Below are 15,245 nucleotides of genomic sequence, written 5' to 3'. Positions count from 1 at the left end.
TGAATGCATAATAACTTTTTTTAGTATCAAGTTAAAGAGAGAATAGTTAATATCAAATAAATTTTGCAATACACCTAAACAAATACAACAGACCATCCTAATATTACCTTTTAAAGTAGGGTTAAGTAACAAATATTTTCTCTGCGAATACCTAGCATCTAATTCTAAGCACTGTGAAAGATATAAGTAATTAAGTATCCTTGAGGGCAGGGATTATTTTGTCTTTGACTACTGCTTTCTCCTGGCCCTTGGCATAGTGCTTGATCAATAAATACTTATAAAAAAGTTAACGAGTAAGATATAAGCCCGGCCCTGAAGAGTCACAATTTAGTTAGAAAGGCATACACATATAATAATTAACACTACAAGGGAGCATATAACTAGTTCAATAAAGTGGTGCTTTGGGAGGTTTTAGAGTGGAGAAATCAGTTCATAATTACACTTACTTTTCTTGCATAATTACTCAGTTCTTTTCTTTTGGTTCTCACTGCATTCATGCTAGTTCAGGCCCTTATCTCATTACATTCACAGTATTACAACGATCAGATTATCTTCCTAGAGGAAGCTTTTTGCATTTCTGCTTCTACACATTTAGTTACATATTTTCCTTATCTAAAATGTGCTTCACTTCTAGCAGCCTGCCCTGAACAAAATAAACCACTGACTGCAAAACAAAGAGGTAAGTTCAGGAAACAGAAGGAAATTTAAAACAAAACGAAACAAAACAAAAAACCAAATCTAATTTGAAACCTCACATATATTCAAGAAGACAGCACAGTCATAAAGGCAGAACACACTTTTTTTTTTTTTTTTTTTTAAGATTTTATTTATTTATTTGACAGAGAGACACGAGAGAGGGAACACAAGCAGTGGGAGTGGGAGAGGGAGAAGCAGGCTTCCCGCGGAGCAGGGAACCCGATGCGGGGCTCGATCCCAGGGCCCTGGGATCATGACCTGAGCCGAAGGCAGCCGCTTAACGACTGAGCCACCCAGGCGCCCCAGGCAGAACACACTTCTATGACAAAAGAACAGAGAAGAAAGAGTTGTAGACAACTATGTTTGCTTATCTCCTCCTATTTTTTTTAAGTTTTATTTATTTAAGTAATCTCTATACCCAACGTGGGGCTCGAACTCACGACCCTAGATCAAGAGTCACATGCCCCTTTGAGCTCCTATCTCACCCTATTTTTTAATAAACTGTCAAAAGGTTAGGATAAGGTTTCCTCCGAGGACCACTGCAAAAAAGACAACAGAATGGAAAATAGAAAATAGAAGAGAGAATTATAGAAAAACAGAGACTTAATACTAGAGGTCTATCTAATATCATACAAGACCTTTTCTCATTCAGAAATAGCAAAGAAATTTTTTACAAAAGAAAAAAAAATAGGGAGGAAATAATCCAAAAATATTAGTACAGGGGCACCTGGATGGCTCAGTTGTTAAGCGTCTGCCTTCGGCTCAGGTCATGATCCCACAGTCCTGGGATCAAGCCCTGCATTGGGCTCCCTGCTTCGCAGGAAGCCTGCTTCTCCTTCTCCCACTCCCCCCCTGCTTGTGTTCCCTCTCTCACTGTGTCTCTCTCTGTCAAATAAATAAATAAAATCTTAAAAAAAAAAAATATTAGTAGAAAATTTCCCAGAGCTGAAGAGCAACACAAGCTAGGGCTTACCAAGTGTTCTAATAAGCAAAATGAACAAGAACTGTGTACAATTCAGTATATGCTTATGAAATTTCAGAATACCAAGAATAAGAAAATCCTAAGACTTTCCAGAAAAAACCTTGGTCCTTTATAAAAGAATGAGAATCAGACTAGAATCAGGTATCTCATGAGTAAACTTGGTACATCAACTAAGGGAAATACATGCTTACTAGTAATTAGAGTAGTCCTAAAAGTCCACTGTCCAAAAGAAATATAATGTGAGCAACAAATGTGAACCATATGTATAATTTAAAATTTTCTAACAGTTAATAAATTTAATTATTCTTAAAATAATCAAAAGAAACCAGTAAAATTAATTTTAATATAATTTATTTAACAAAATATATTCAAAATAGCATCATTTCAATGTGTAATCAATATAAAAATTATTAATGAGATATTTTAACCTTTTCATGCTAAGTTTTCAAAATCTGTTGTGTATTTTACAATTATTGCACATCTCAATTCAAACTAGCCACATTTCAAATTATTAGAGTAATACCTAAAAGAACTAAAAAGTTAACTTAAAACTTAAAAAGTGGTAGCTTATGTGACATGGAATCGGAGGGTGGCGAAGATGGAACAGATTTGTATTTTCACTGAATGCTCTTTGTTATAGTTTGGAAAATATTTTACCATGTACCTTTGCAAAAAATAAAAAAAGGAGGGGCATGTAAGGACAACTTGGCACACACTGAGAATTCCTGTCATTTACAAGCAAATACAGATATAAAATAGGCCAAGAGATTAATACTTTTAAGATGAAAAAAATGATTATTTCATCTTACTATATTTAGATTTCTTTACCTGTCAAATGAAGCAGATGGTCAGATTAGATCAGTTCTTAACATGACTGGGGTGGATGTAGTATGGGAAATGTGGATGGATGAAATAATTCAAGCTATTCTTACTCACTACTCCTCTAGAGCTTCTATTAGGTCCAATTACTGGGAGGAGGGAGAGTATGGAGAAGGAAGGGGAAAACACAGACTGTGTAGTATGAAAATGATACTCAAGTGACTCCCCTATAACATGGTTCCCTTCCATTTCTCCACCTCTGCTCTTTGGGTCCATGCTTAGAAACACTGGACATTATGCTGTTTTCCTTAAGGTGCTTCCTATGACTCTTAAACTTTTATCCAAAGAAATTTCAAAGTCATTAAATGCTCCTAGTGTGATGTAAACACTATCTTATTGTTGTTATTAATGAGAAAGCTGAAGCTCAGAAAGATTAAATGAATGTTTTCTGATTTTGTCTAAAAACCTTTTAATTGTGGCAGTTAGCTCTCTTCTTGAGCCCACACCCAAAATAATATAAATGTGCAGAAATACTGTAAGAATACTCTCAGTAGGGTGCCTGGGTGGCTCAATTGGTTAAGCATCTGCCTTCGGCTCAGGTCATAATCCCAGGGTCCTGGGATCGAGCTCTGCATCAGGCTCCCTACTTGGTAGGGAGTCTGCATCTCCCGCTGCGCTACCCCCCCGCCCCTGCCTATCCTCGCTCGCTCTCTCTCAAAAATAAATAAATAAATAAATAAATAAATAAATAAATAAATAAAAGAATACTCTCAGTTTAAGCTTCATAATGAACATTTAAAAGACTTGTTTTATTTTTTTATGCTTTTAATTTAAATTCAACTAATTAACATGTAATTATTATTAGTTTCAGAGGTAGAGGTCAGTGATTCATCAGTCTTATATAATACCCAGTGCTCATTATATCACGTGCCCTCCTTAATGTCCATCACCCAGTTACCCCAACCTTCCACCCCCCTCCCCTCCAGCACCCTCAATTTGTTTCCTATGATTAAGAGTCTCATGGTTTGTCTCTCTCTCTGATTTCATTTTGTTTTACTTTTTCCTCTTCCTCTATGATCCTGTTTTGTTTCTTAAATTCCACATACTAGTGACATCATATGATAATTGTCTTTCTCTGATTGACTTACTTTGTTTACATAATACCCTCTAGTTCCATCCATGTCGTTGCAAATGGCAAAATTTCATTTTTTTGATGGCTGAGTGTATTCCAATTTTTTTTTTTAAGATTTTATTTATTTATTTATTTGACAGAGAGAGACAGAGAGAGAGAACACAAGCAAGGGGAGCAGCAGACAATGGAGAGGGAGAAGCAGGCTTCCCGCCGAGCAGGGAGCCCAGTGTGGGGCTCGATCCCAGGACCCTGGGATCATGACTGGAGCCGAAGGCAGACGCTTAATGACTGAGCCACCCAGGTACCCCTAAATGATTATATTTTTCAGTAATACAAGCTAATATAGGACAGGAAAAAAAAGGTATAGCTCTAATTCAATAGATGTGACATACTGTACTATAGTAACTTGGTTTTATCTTCTGTCTTAATAATCATTGTAATAAGTTACTATTTATTGAGCATTTTTATAGGTATTATACTACATGCTTTCCATATCATTTAATTTTCACAACCCTACAAATTAGTTGCTATTATCTCAATTTTATAAATGAGAATATTAGTATACAGAGATATTAAATAATTTGCCTAAGATCACACATGTACATTTCTTTCTTCTAATCATCTTCATTCATTTTTGTTAACTCCTTCTTAAATTCCTTTGGTAGCTATTCTGCCTGTCTCCTAAATATATGTACTTTTTAGAATTTCCTCCTTAGACACCAACTCTTCTCACTTTATGCTGTCTTCCGCAATTTCATTACAGTTTAAAGATGCCTAGTAAATCCAAAACAAGGTACACTAAAAAAAAAAAAAAAAAAATCAAACTGCCTAAAGCCAAAGACAAAGACAAAAATCTCTGTAGCAGCCAGTTTAAAGTGCTGAAAGAATTTCAACCCAGAATTCTTTAGTGAAAATATTCTTCAAGAATGAGGACAAAATAAAAATGTTCTCAGATGAAGGTAAACCAAGAATTCACCACCAGCAGACCTGCTCTAAAACACATTCTATCCTTCAAGGGGGAAGGAAATGATGCGAAAGGGAAATTTGGAATTTAAGAGATAAAGAAAGAACAACAGAAACGGTTAACATTTAGATATGTATAACAGACTATTTTCTCCTCTTTAGCTCTTTATTTATGACAGGTGAAAGGAAACTTGAAAACAATGTCTGGTGGCATTTTCAATGTATGTAGTCGTTATACATGTGACATTATACCATAAATTGGAGAAGAACCTATATAGTGGTAAGATATCTATATTCTACTTGAAGCAGTAAATATAAATTCTTCGTAAACTATGAAAAGTTAATTAGGTACGTTATAATATACAGAATATAATATTATGTTATAATCTCTACAGCAACCACTAAATTTAATATATACAGAGAAATACAGGCAAAAACCACAAAGTAAAAAATATTAAAAAGTCTTTGAATAATCTGAAAAGAAGGCAAGGAGTAAAAGAAGAACATAAAAAAAGAGAAAACAAGGGGTCCCTGGGTGGCTCAGTCGTTAAGCGTCTGCCTTCGGCTCAGGTCATGATCCCAGAGTCCTGGGATCGAGCCCCGCATCAGGCTCCCTGCTTGGCGGGAAGCCTGCTTCTCCCTCTCCCACTCCCCCTGCTTGTGTTCCCTCTCTCGCTGTGTCTCTCTCTGTCAAATAAATAAATAAACTCTTTAAAAAAAAAAACAACCAAATAATAAAATGGTAGACCTAAATCCAAACATATCAAAAATTACATTAAATACAAATCCTCTAAACACATTAATTAAAAGGTGGAAACTATGATATTGGATAAAAAATAAGATCCAATTATATGTTGTCCACAGGAAACCCATTTTAAAGATACTGCTATATTTAGGTAAATTAAAAGTAATAGGATGGAGGGATGCCTGAGTGGTTCAGTCGGTTAAGCATCCGACTTGATTTCAGCTCAGGTCATGATCTCAGGGTTATAAGACTGAGCCCTGTGCTGGGCTTGCAGTAGGTGTGGAGCCTGCTTAAGATTCTCTCTCTCCCCACCCGAAATCAATCAATCATCAACCAACCAGTCTCTCTCTCTGGCCCTCCCCACCCAAAATAAACACATAAGGTGATAGGATGGAAAAAGATAAAATATGAAAAATGAATCAAAATAAAGAGTGGCTACATAAATATGAGACCAGGTAGACTTCAGAGCAAAAAAATATTAGCATAAAGGTTAGTTACATAATGATAAGAGAGTCAGTTCATGAAGAAGACAGAATAATACATTTTAAACATGTATGCACCTAATAGGAGTTTCAAAATATTTGAAGCAAAAACTGAAAGAACTAAAAGGATGACAGACAAACCCACATTTAAAGTTGATCAACACCCTTCTCGCAATAACTGTCAGAGAAAGTAGACAGATAATCAGTAGGAAATATAAGATACTAAGCATATCACTGGTTGCCTGGGACCTAGGAGATAGGAAAAAAACAGAAAGGAAGAATTACAAATGGGTATGAAGAAACTTTTGGGGATGATAAGTATGTTCATTATATTGACTGTGCTGATGATGGATGGCTTCACTAGTACATACATGTAACTAGTATGTCAAAACTCATCACTTTAAATATGTGCTATATATTCTATGTTAATTACATCTCAATAAAGTAGTTAAAAAGAGATAGTACAAACCATCAAGGAAATGATGGCTATCACTGAAAATATTGGCAATTTCTGTATACGAAAAATTACCATAAACAAAATAAAAAGACAGGCCATTGACTAGAAGTTAGCTGCAATTTTTTATGACAGCTTTCAACAGAGAATACATAAAGGACTTTTACTAATTCCCCCCTCCCCCCCAAAAAAAACAAATAGAAAAGTGAGCAAAGAAGATAGAGAATTAATAGAAATGGCAATATAAGTAGCCAATAAACATTCAGAAATGATAAGCCTCACTAGCTGCTAGTGAAATGCAAAGTAAAACCACAAAGATAAATAATTCATTCCAATCAGTTTGTTAAAAAACTAAGTCTGACAATACCAAGTGTTAACAGGAATGCAGAAGAGAAAGCTTAAACATTCTTGGAGAATATGTAAATTATTACATCTATTCTGGAAACCAGGTTGGCAATGTCTAGCAAATCAGAAGAGGAATGGCCTACAGGCCAGCAAGCCTACTCCCAGATATATGTTGAAAATAACTTCTTGCAAATATGTACCACGGCAATAATGGAAGAAGGTTCACTGTAGTACAGTTTGTAATAGTAAAAACACTGGCATATTATAGTTTTCAAATATTCACTTTCTTTCCCTTGACCACCATGGAAAATTCCTTGAGTTTGGGCTCAGCCACATGACTTGCATTGGCCAACAGGGTATTAGCAGTATGACATCACAGATCCTCAAAATGGACTTCTGAGGTTGGCTTGCTTTCTTGTACCTCTGCCAATACTATGAGAAGAATATATTCTGAGTAGCCCAGTGGTCTAAAAAAGATGAGAAACATATAGAGCAGCTTGACAAATCTCCTGACAAAACCATGAAGCAGAGCTGCCCTTGCCTGGATTAGCCAAACCTGAGCCTATCTACAGAGGAAGGCCAGCTGAGATCAGCGGAGTACACCTCACATGACCTGCAGATGCATAAACTAGATAAGCGCTCATTGCTTTATGCCCTTTATGTGGTTGGTTGTTACACAGCAACAAATGACTAATAAAATTGGAAACAAGTTCCATCTACATGAACATGGATAAATTAAATACTGACATATTTATGCAAATGATAAACACAATTATACAGCAGTGAAAATAAGAGAACAACAGCTACCTGGATCAACAAATATACAAACATGCATATATAAATATATATTTTACAAATTAAAAAACAGGGGAAATGTAGCAGCCAGAATAGGCTAGGTCATGCTGCAGTAATAATCTTAAAATTTCAGTGGCTTACAATAAGGAAGACTTATATATTGTTTATGCTACATATCTATCATTTATTGGGTGAAGCTTTACTCCACAAAGTACTGAATCTGGGATCCAGGCTGATTAACAGCAGCCTCTCTGTGGAACATGGCAGAGGTAAAAGAGAACATAGCAAACCACAAACTGACTCTTAAAAGATTTTGCTTGAACATAATGTGTATCATTGGTCAGAGGAAATCACATGGCTAAGCCCAATGTCAATGCTAGGGGATGAATATTATCACTGTCACTAAAAAAAAATAAATTGGTTCTATCTCAGGGATAGAATATAAAAGAGGGAGGGAGAGATAAGGTAAGGGGAGGTCAGTGGAATGGGCTTTTTTTTTTTAAGATTTCATCCATTTATTTGAGAGAGAGAGCGTGCACAAGCGGGGTGGGGGGAGAGGCAGACAGAGAGGGAGAAGCAGACTCCCCACTGAGCAGGCAGCTGGACGTGGGGCTCATTCCCAGGACACCAAGATCACAAAGGCAGACACTTAACTGACTGAGCCACCTTAAGTCACCTCTGGAATGGACTTTTGAGGTTGGCTTGATTTCTTACAACTCTGCCATCCATATGAGAAGAACAGATTCTGGGTAGTTCCTGGCATCCTAACTACAAGGGCTTTAGGAGCTCTGTGTCAGAAACCAAGGACAGAGAACAATATATATGTTTCTTATTGTTTTGGTAGGGGTCATACATTTTTTCCATAAAAGGTCAAATAGAAAGTATCAAAAAAAAAAAGTATCTTAGGTGGAGCACTGGGTGTTATATGCAAACAATGAATCATGGAACACTACATCAAAAACTAATGATGTAATGTATGGTGATTAACAGAACATAATAAAATTTAAAAAAAAAAGAAAATATCTTAGGCTTTGTGGGCCACATATAGTCTCTGTTGCAACTATTTAACTCTGCTATTGCATGAAAGCTGTCATAAATAATACCTAATGAATGAGTCTGGATATACTCCAATAAAACTCTTTTATGGACACCTAAATTTGAGCTTCATATAATTTTCAGGTGTCACAAAGTATTCTTTTTTAAATGAGAAAAAAAAAAGTAAAAACCTTTCTCGGCTCATAGGCCATATAGAAACAGGCAGTTCACTGAGCTGACCAACACCTGCTCTACACTCAGCAGCACTGCAAGGAACTAAAAGTAAAAGTAGAAGACAAGGTTCTTCAACTGAAGTAACTTACCATGTTGGGGAGAAAACAGTAGCACAAAAAAGCTTCAAAAATATATTCATTGTCTGTACTTTCCTATGTTTTCCTATTACTAAATTAATGCCCTTTTGTTTCAGCTTAAAGAACTTCCTTTAACATTTCTTTTTTTTTTTTTTTAAAGATTTATTTATTTATTTGACAGAGACACAGCAAGAGAGGGAACACAAGCAGGGGGAGTGGGAGAGGGAGAAGCAGGCTTCCCGCTGAGTAGGGAGCCCGATGCGGGACTCGATCCCAGGACCCTGGGACCATGACCCGAGCAGAAGGCAGGCGCTTAACAACTGAGCCACCCAGGCGCCCCTCCCTTTAACATTTCTTATAAAGCTAGTCTAGTAGTGATGAACTCCTTTAGTGTTTGCTTGTCTTGAAAACTCTTTCTCTCTCCTTCAATTCTGAAGGACAGCTTTGTTGGGTAGAGTGTTCTTGGTTAGCAGTTTTCTGCTTTGAGCACTTTCTGTAAATGGTGCCATTTTCTTCCAATTTGCAAAGTTTCTGCTGAAAAGTCTGCTTATAGTCTTGTGGAGGTTCCCTTATACATAACAAGTTGTTTTTCTCTTGTTGCTTTTAAGATTCTCTCCTTGCCTTTAACTTTTGACACTTAATTATAATGTGTCTTGGTGTGGGTCTCCTTGGATTCATCTTATTTGTTTGTTTGTTTATTAAAGATTTTATTTATTTATTTGACAGAGAGAGACACAGCGAGAGAAGGAACACAAGCAGGGGGAGTGGGAGACAGAGAAGCAGGCCTCCCGCCAAGCAGGGAGCCCGATGCAGGGCTCGATCCCAGGACCCTGGGATCATGACCTGAGCCGAAGGCAGACGCTTAACGACTGAGCCACCCAGGCGCCCCTGGATTCATCTTATTTAGAACTGAGCTCCTGGATCTGGATGTCTGTCTCCTTCCCCAGCTCAGAGAAATTTTCAGACATTACTTGTTCAAATAAGATTTCTTTTCTGCCCCTTTCTCTTTTCTCCTTCTAGGCCTCCTATAATGTGGATGTTGGTCCACTGATGTTGTCCCGTAAGTTCCTTAAGCTATCTTCACTCATTCTTATTCTTTTCTCTTTTTGCTACACTGATTGAATAGGTTCCACTGCTCTGTCTTCAAGTTCACTGATCCTTTCTTCTGCTTCAGCTACCCTGCTGTTGAACCCCTCTACCGTATTTTTCAGTTCAGTTATTGTATTCTTCAGCTCTGTGACTTCTATTTGATACTTTCTTATATTTTCTCTTTGCTGAAATTCTCACTTTATTCACACATTATTCTGCTGAGTTTGGTAAGCATCTTTGTTATTCTGAACTCTTTAGCAAGTAAATCACTTATCTCCATTTCATTAAGGTCTTTTTCTGAGGTTTTATCTTTTTTCCTTTGGAATATATTCCTCTATTTCTTCATTTTCTTTGACTCTCTGTGTTGGGTTTCCATGCATTCAACAAAACAGCCACCTCTCTCAATGCTGAAGGAATGACCTCATTTAGAAATTCAACCTTACTGTTCAACCCTGCCCTAGTTCTTGGTTTTCTCTCAAACCTTTGATTGTCCAAGCAGCCTACTTTACTCTTAGAGGCTCCTAGTAGTTGAGGATATGCCAAGACCTCTCAGTATGTCAAAGAGGAGAATCTCAGTCAGCACCTAGATTCAAACTAATTGGAAGCCAGACTCTCAGGTAGCGGCTTTTTTGAGGGGAGGAGGGAAGAAGGAGAGGGAGAGAGAGAATCCCACACAGGCTCCATGCCCAGCATGGAGCCCAATGCAGAACTTGATCCCAGAACCCAAGAGATCATGATCTGAGCTAAACCAAGAGTTGGACACTTAACCGACTGAGCCACGCAGGTGCCCCAGGTAGCAGCTTTTGAAGTATGCAAATATACCTCTTTCGGGGAAGACTGGGAGATGGGTGTTTTTGTTTGCTGCTTCTGCACTGAGCCCTGAATGATAGCCAGTTAAAAATTGTTTTTTGTTTGTTTCTTATTATCCATTGAATCTGTAAACACAAGCCCCACTGCTACCAGAGCCAAATTATTAAAAGCTGTGTCCTCTGGGCAGAAGCCACAAAAGCTGGGAAGCCAAATATGTACAGAAGCTCCTTTCTCAGAAACTTGCCACCTGGGGCAGGGCAGAGAGAGGACGAAGATGACACCCATCAGTCTCCCCAGTCTCTGGAGAGGATTATAGCTGGCCCCTAGATGTGTGTTTAATTAGAAGCCTGTTCTCAGGCCACAGCTATAAAGATAAGCCAATAAGCCTCTATCACAGAAAAACTTGAGGTATTTTTCAGTCTCAGGTTGCTGCACTGTGCCCTGGGGAGGAAGCCAATTAAGAACTGTTTCTCCATTTGTTACAGTCCCATGGCACCTGCAAACATAAACCCTAATGGCCAGGATAGCCAGGTGATCAAGGGGTGTGTCCTGGGTGGCAGTGACACAAACCAGAGCTCCAGACATGTGCACAAGTTCCCTTCCAGAAGATCCTGGTGACCTGGAGTGAGGCAGAGGGAGAGTACAAAGATAGCTCCCACTGACTTCCAAGGTCTTTGCAGAGTATTTCAGCAGTCCTTCAGATGTGCATTAAACCAGAAGCCTGCTCCACAGGCCAAAGCTTCAAAACAAGCCAATAGGCCTCTTTCACAGAAAGACTGGGGATGTATTTCAGTCTGTTGTCTCTGCACTGTGCCCTGGTTAAGAACTGTTTCTCTGTTTGATACAGTCCTATAGAACCTACAAATGTGAGTCCTGCCTCTGCATGGGCCCTTTGTTTTTTGTTTTGTTTTGTTTTTTTGGCCTCCAAATTCATTTTATTTATTTATTTATTTTATTATGTTATGTTAGTCACCATACTTCACCATTAGTTTTTGTTAGTCACCATAACTTCATCATTAGTTTTTGATGTAGTGTTTGCATGGGCCCTTTGGATGTTGTAGACATAAGGCCTCTTGGCTTTAAAGCTAGATGTTCAGGAGGCTCATCTCTCAGGTGCAGGTCTCAAAACCTGGGGTGCCAGCTGTGGGGTTCAGTGCCCCAGCTCCTCCAGTAGAAGCTCAGGGTTGTGAATTCCCTCCTGACTACTGGCTGCTGTGCCAGGGATGGGGTTTATGGCAAGAATGTGTCTCAGCCTCTCCTATCTATTTCAGTGTGGGTTTTTTTCTCATTTGCCCAATGTGTAGGAGTCGCTCATCTAGTTTTTGGGTTTCTTTCAGAGGAAATTGTTTTGTATGTAGCTACAGATTTGGTGTGTCTGTGGGAGGAGGTTCAGAATCCTCCTACGTCACCATCTTGAGCCAGAACCCACTGTATATGATCAAGTATAAAATTATGTGTCTCAAAGTAAAGGTAAGATTATTAAATGCATGAAGGGTCATCCCAGAGGGAACATGAAGTTCAGGATAAGTAAATCACAGTATGATCTATGTTTACCTTTTTACATTCTTTTCATGTTCCAGAGAGACAAAATCAGGTCAATATAAATACTGTCAGCCAGTGGGATATGGTGGAAAGGAAATAGGGATCCTCTTTACTCTAACTAAAGCTCAAGTTTTTCTATATAGTTCTTTAAAAATTCTCCCATTGCTGCTGCTTCTCCCAGTCATTGGCTGGCTATGTAATACTGGTTACTACAGTAGCACGAGTCACTCAAAGCCCAGAGCCTGAAGCAACTGCCTTATCCACTATACCTGGGGATGGTGCAGACATGAAGATTGAACAGAAAGGAAGATGAGACATATTCAAGTATATACTGTACTTTTTTTCCCCATTTATTGTATTGGCTACTCTAAATTTTCTTGGTATTCAGTGCAGAAATATTCTTAGTCAGCTTTTTACTGAACTTCATTAGCTCTCCACTCTTTTTTTTTTTTTTAAGATTTTATTTATTTGACAGAGAGAGAGAGAGCATAAGCAGAGGGAGAAGGAGAAGCAGGCTCCCCACGGAGCAGGGAGCCCGATGCAGGGCTCGATCCCAGGACCCCGGGATCATGACCTGAGCTGAAGGCAGACACTTAACCGACTGAGCCACCCAGGCACCCCTAGCTCTCCACTCATTTCAAAACTGCTTAGGGGTACCTGGGTGGCTCAGTCTGTTGAGCGCCCGACTCTTAATGTCAGCTCAGGTCATGATCTCGGGGTCCTGGGATTAAGCCCTATGGCGGGTTCCCTGCTCAGTGGTGAGTCTGCTTGAGATTCTCTCTCTCTCCCCCCTCTACTCCCTCCCCACCACTTGCCTGCATTCTCTCTCTCTCTAAAATAAAATCTTTGAAAAAAAAAAAAACTGCTTTTAGGACTTTGTATGCTTTAAACTGTTCTAAAACTAAAACTTATAAATTTAGATCTGTTAGGTATCCTGGGATATGGTATGTGTGAAAGACATGACACAACAAAGTTGAAATATGAACTACTGGCTACAGTCCAGCCATCTGATGATAGAAATTCAAACTATAAAAAGAAATAGCCTTATTCTTTTCTTTATTTCAACCCATATAGGAATAATACATATTTTACTTCTGCTGCATTAACATTTGTGGAAATTCTTGTTCAGGAGCAAACAAAAATGAAGCCAGATTTCCCAAATGAATCTCATTTTAATCTATTATAATTTTCCCTCATGATCATCACCTTAAAAGCAATTATTAATTATTCTGGCTTTTTATGAAAACCAGGAATGTGCATGGCATATTAGACATTTAGTAACTATTCTGCTCATGTAACAGGTTTTTCAATAATTAAAAAACAAAAGATTATAAAGTTAAATATCAAAATGGGTAGAAGAAATTAAAATATATGATTTCTAAAGGGAAAAAAAAAATCTTCCTCAAATGACCAAATAATCTTTAGTGACATGCCTAGAATATTGCTTCATTTTCACTGTCACACTGGAAGCAAAGCACATTCTTATTTAAATTAAAGTTACTGATATAAATTAGATTCAGAAATAATTTGACAGGTACAAAAATATTTTACTATCATAAAAACCAGGAAAATATTTTACAATCCTTTTTTCTCCATCTTAAATGGAAGCCTTCTTTAATCTCTCCTTCCACATCTCACAAGGAGCTAAAACTAATTTAAAAGGTTCTTAATCTAAAATTCAATGCAATTAGTAGAAACCTTATATACCTTCTGATTATAAGAGACTGTCTACTCTGTAAAAGGAGGAATTTTTGTCTGTGTTATTCATTACTGCATCCCTTCCACATAGAAAAGTGTCTAACTCACAGCAGAGGTCAATCAATGAATACTCGTTGAATAAATGTATATGCAGTCTGTTAGAAAATAAAGGAACACATAAAGAAGAATAAAATAATTCCTTATAACTTCAGCATTTAGAGAATACATTTGATATATTCTCTTTCAGTTGCTTTCTATATATTTTCTACGTGGTTGAAATGCAAAGTATAGAAGAACATATTAAATAATACCATAGGGATACAATCAGGAAAATCCAAAATGTGTGAAATTTTATAATACAAATGACGTAAAATAAATGATGTCTAGATTGGGTTTCCTGAAAAGTAGGGAATCATTGCAAGAGGATCAGGAAAAGGCAAACAGGAAAGGAGGGAAAGCCAATTCAAGGGTGTGTTATTGAGCTGATTACTGCTTTAGACAACTAGGGCTCACTTCTCCTTGGTCCATCTGAGAAACCATGTAGTTTATGTCTCAGAACTGACCACCCAAGACAGTGGAGAAGAGAGTATTTATCCACCAAATCTCAACAAAGAGTAAACTCCATTGTACCTCCACAAGTGTGCATATGCCAACAGAGTCGAGTGGGCTCCTGCAGAGGTCCCATGCTACAGCAGCAGAGATCCTCTAAAGCATATATGGTACAGGAGTAGGATATAAAAACGAAACGATATGTTTAAGGAAGGCATCATAAGGAGTGGCATTTGAGTTGGATTTTGAAAAATAAATAAGAATTCATCATGTATTTGAGAGGGAAAGGGCATCACTCAGGGTGAGTAAATTATATGGTCAAAATACAAACATGTGAAATAGCAGTGTGAGCTTGGGGAACCAGAAAGAGTTATGACATTTTCTAACGAGGGAGTTTGTAATGTTTTGCCCATATTTATTAACATTAATACATCTTTAGGACAAATGAAAACTCTGGGTAGAACTATCACCCCCCTCAAAGGTGCAAGAAATCTACATATTTACATTTTTTGTTATGGAAATTTTCAAGTATAAAAATACAGAAAATAATATAATCAACATATATACACTCATCACTTAGCTTCAACAATTGTCAACACATCGCCAACCCTATTTGATTTATAACCTTCTTACTTCTTCTCCTCACTCCAGATTGTTTTAAAGCCAATCAAGACATCATATCATCATTTCTTGCTAATTGTGGTACTTATGTTCTATAAAATTGCCATGAAAAATGAATTGCTAAATACTGACCAATTTCTCCTAGGGGAAATATGGGGTTAGGTTCCTCGAACCTCT

The 15,245-nt window shown here is 37.6% G+C and overlaps 1 protein-coding gene across 7 annotated transcripts in view; it reads right to left on the bottom strand.

Annotated features, from left to right (window-relative positions):
• MICU1 (mitochondrial calcium uptake 1) overlaps positions 1 to 15,245 on the bottom strand; it is a 246,921-nt gene that overhangs the window by 141,248 nt on the left and 90,428 nt on the right. The window lies entirely within an intron of this gene.

The sequence above is a fragment of the Halichoerus grypus genome, chromosome 7, assembly GCF_964656455.1.
Source record: "Halichoerus grypus chromosome 7, mHalGry1.hap1.1, whole genome shotgun sequence".
Classification (NCBI taxonomy): domain Eukaryota; kingdom Metazoa; phylum Chordata; class Mammalia; order Carnivora; family Phocidae; genus Halichoerus; species Halichoerus grypus.
This window is presented reverse-complemented; position numbering and strand designations above follow the sequence as displayed.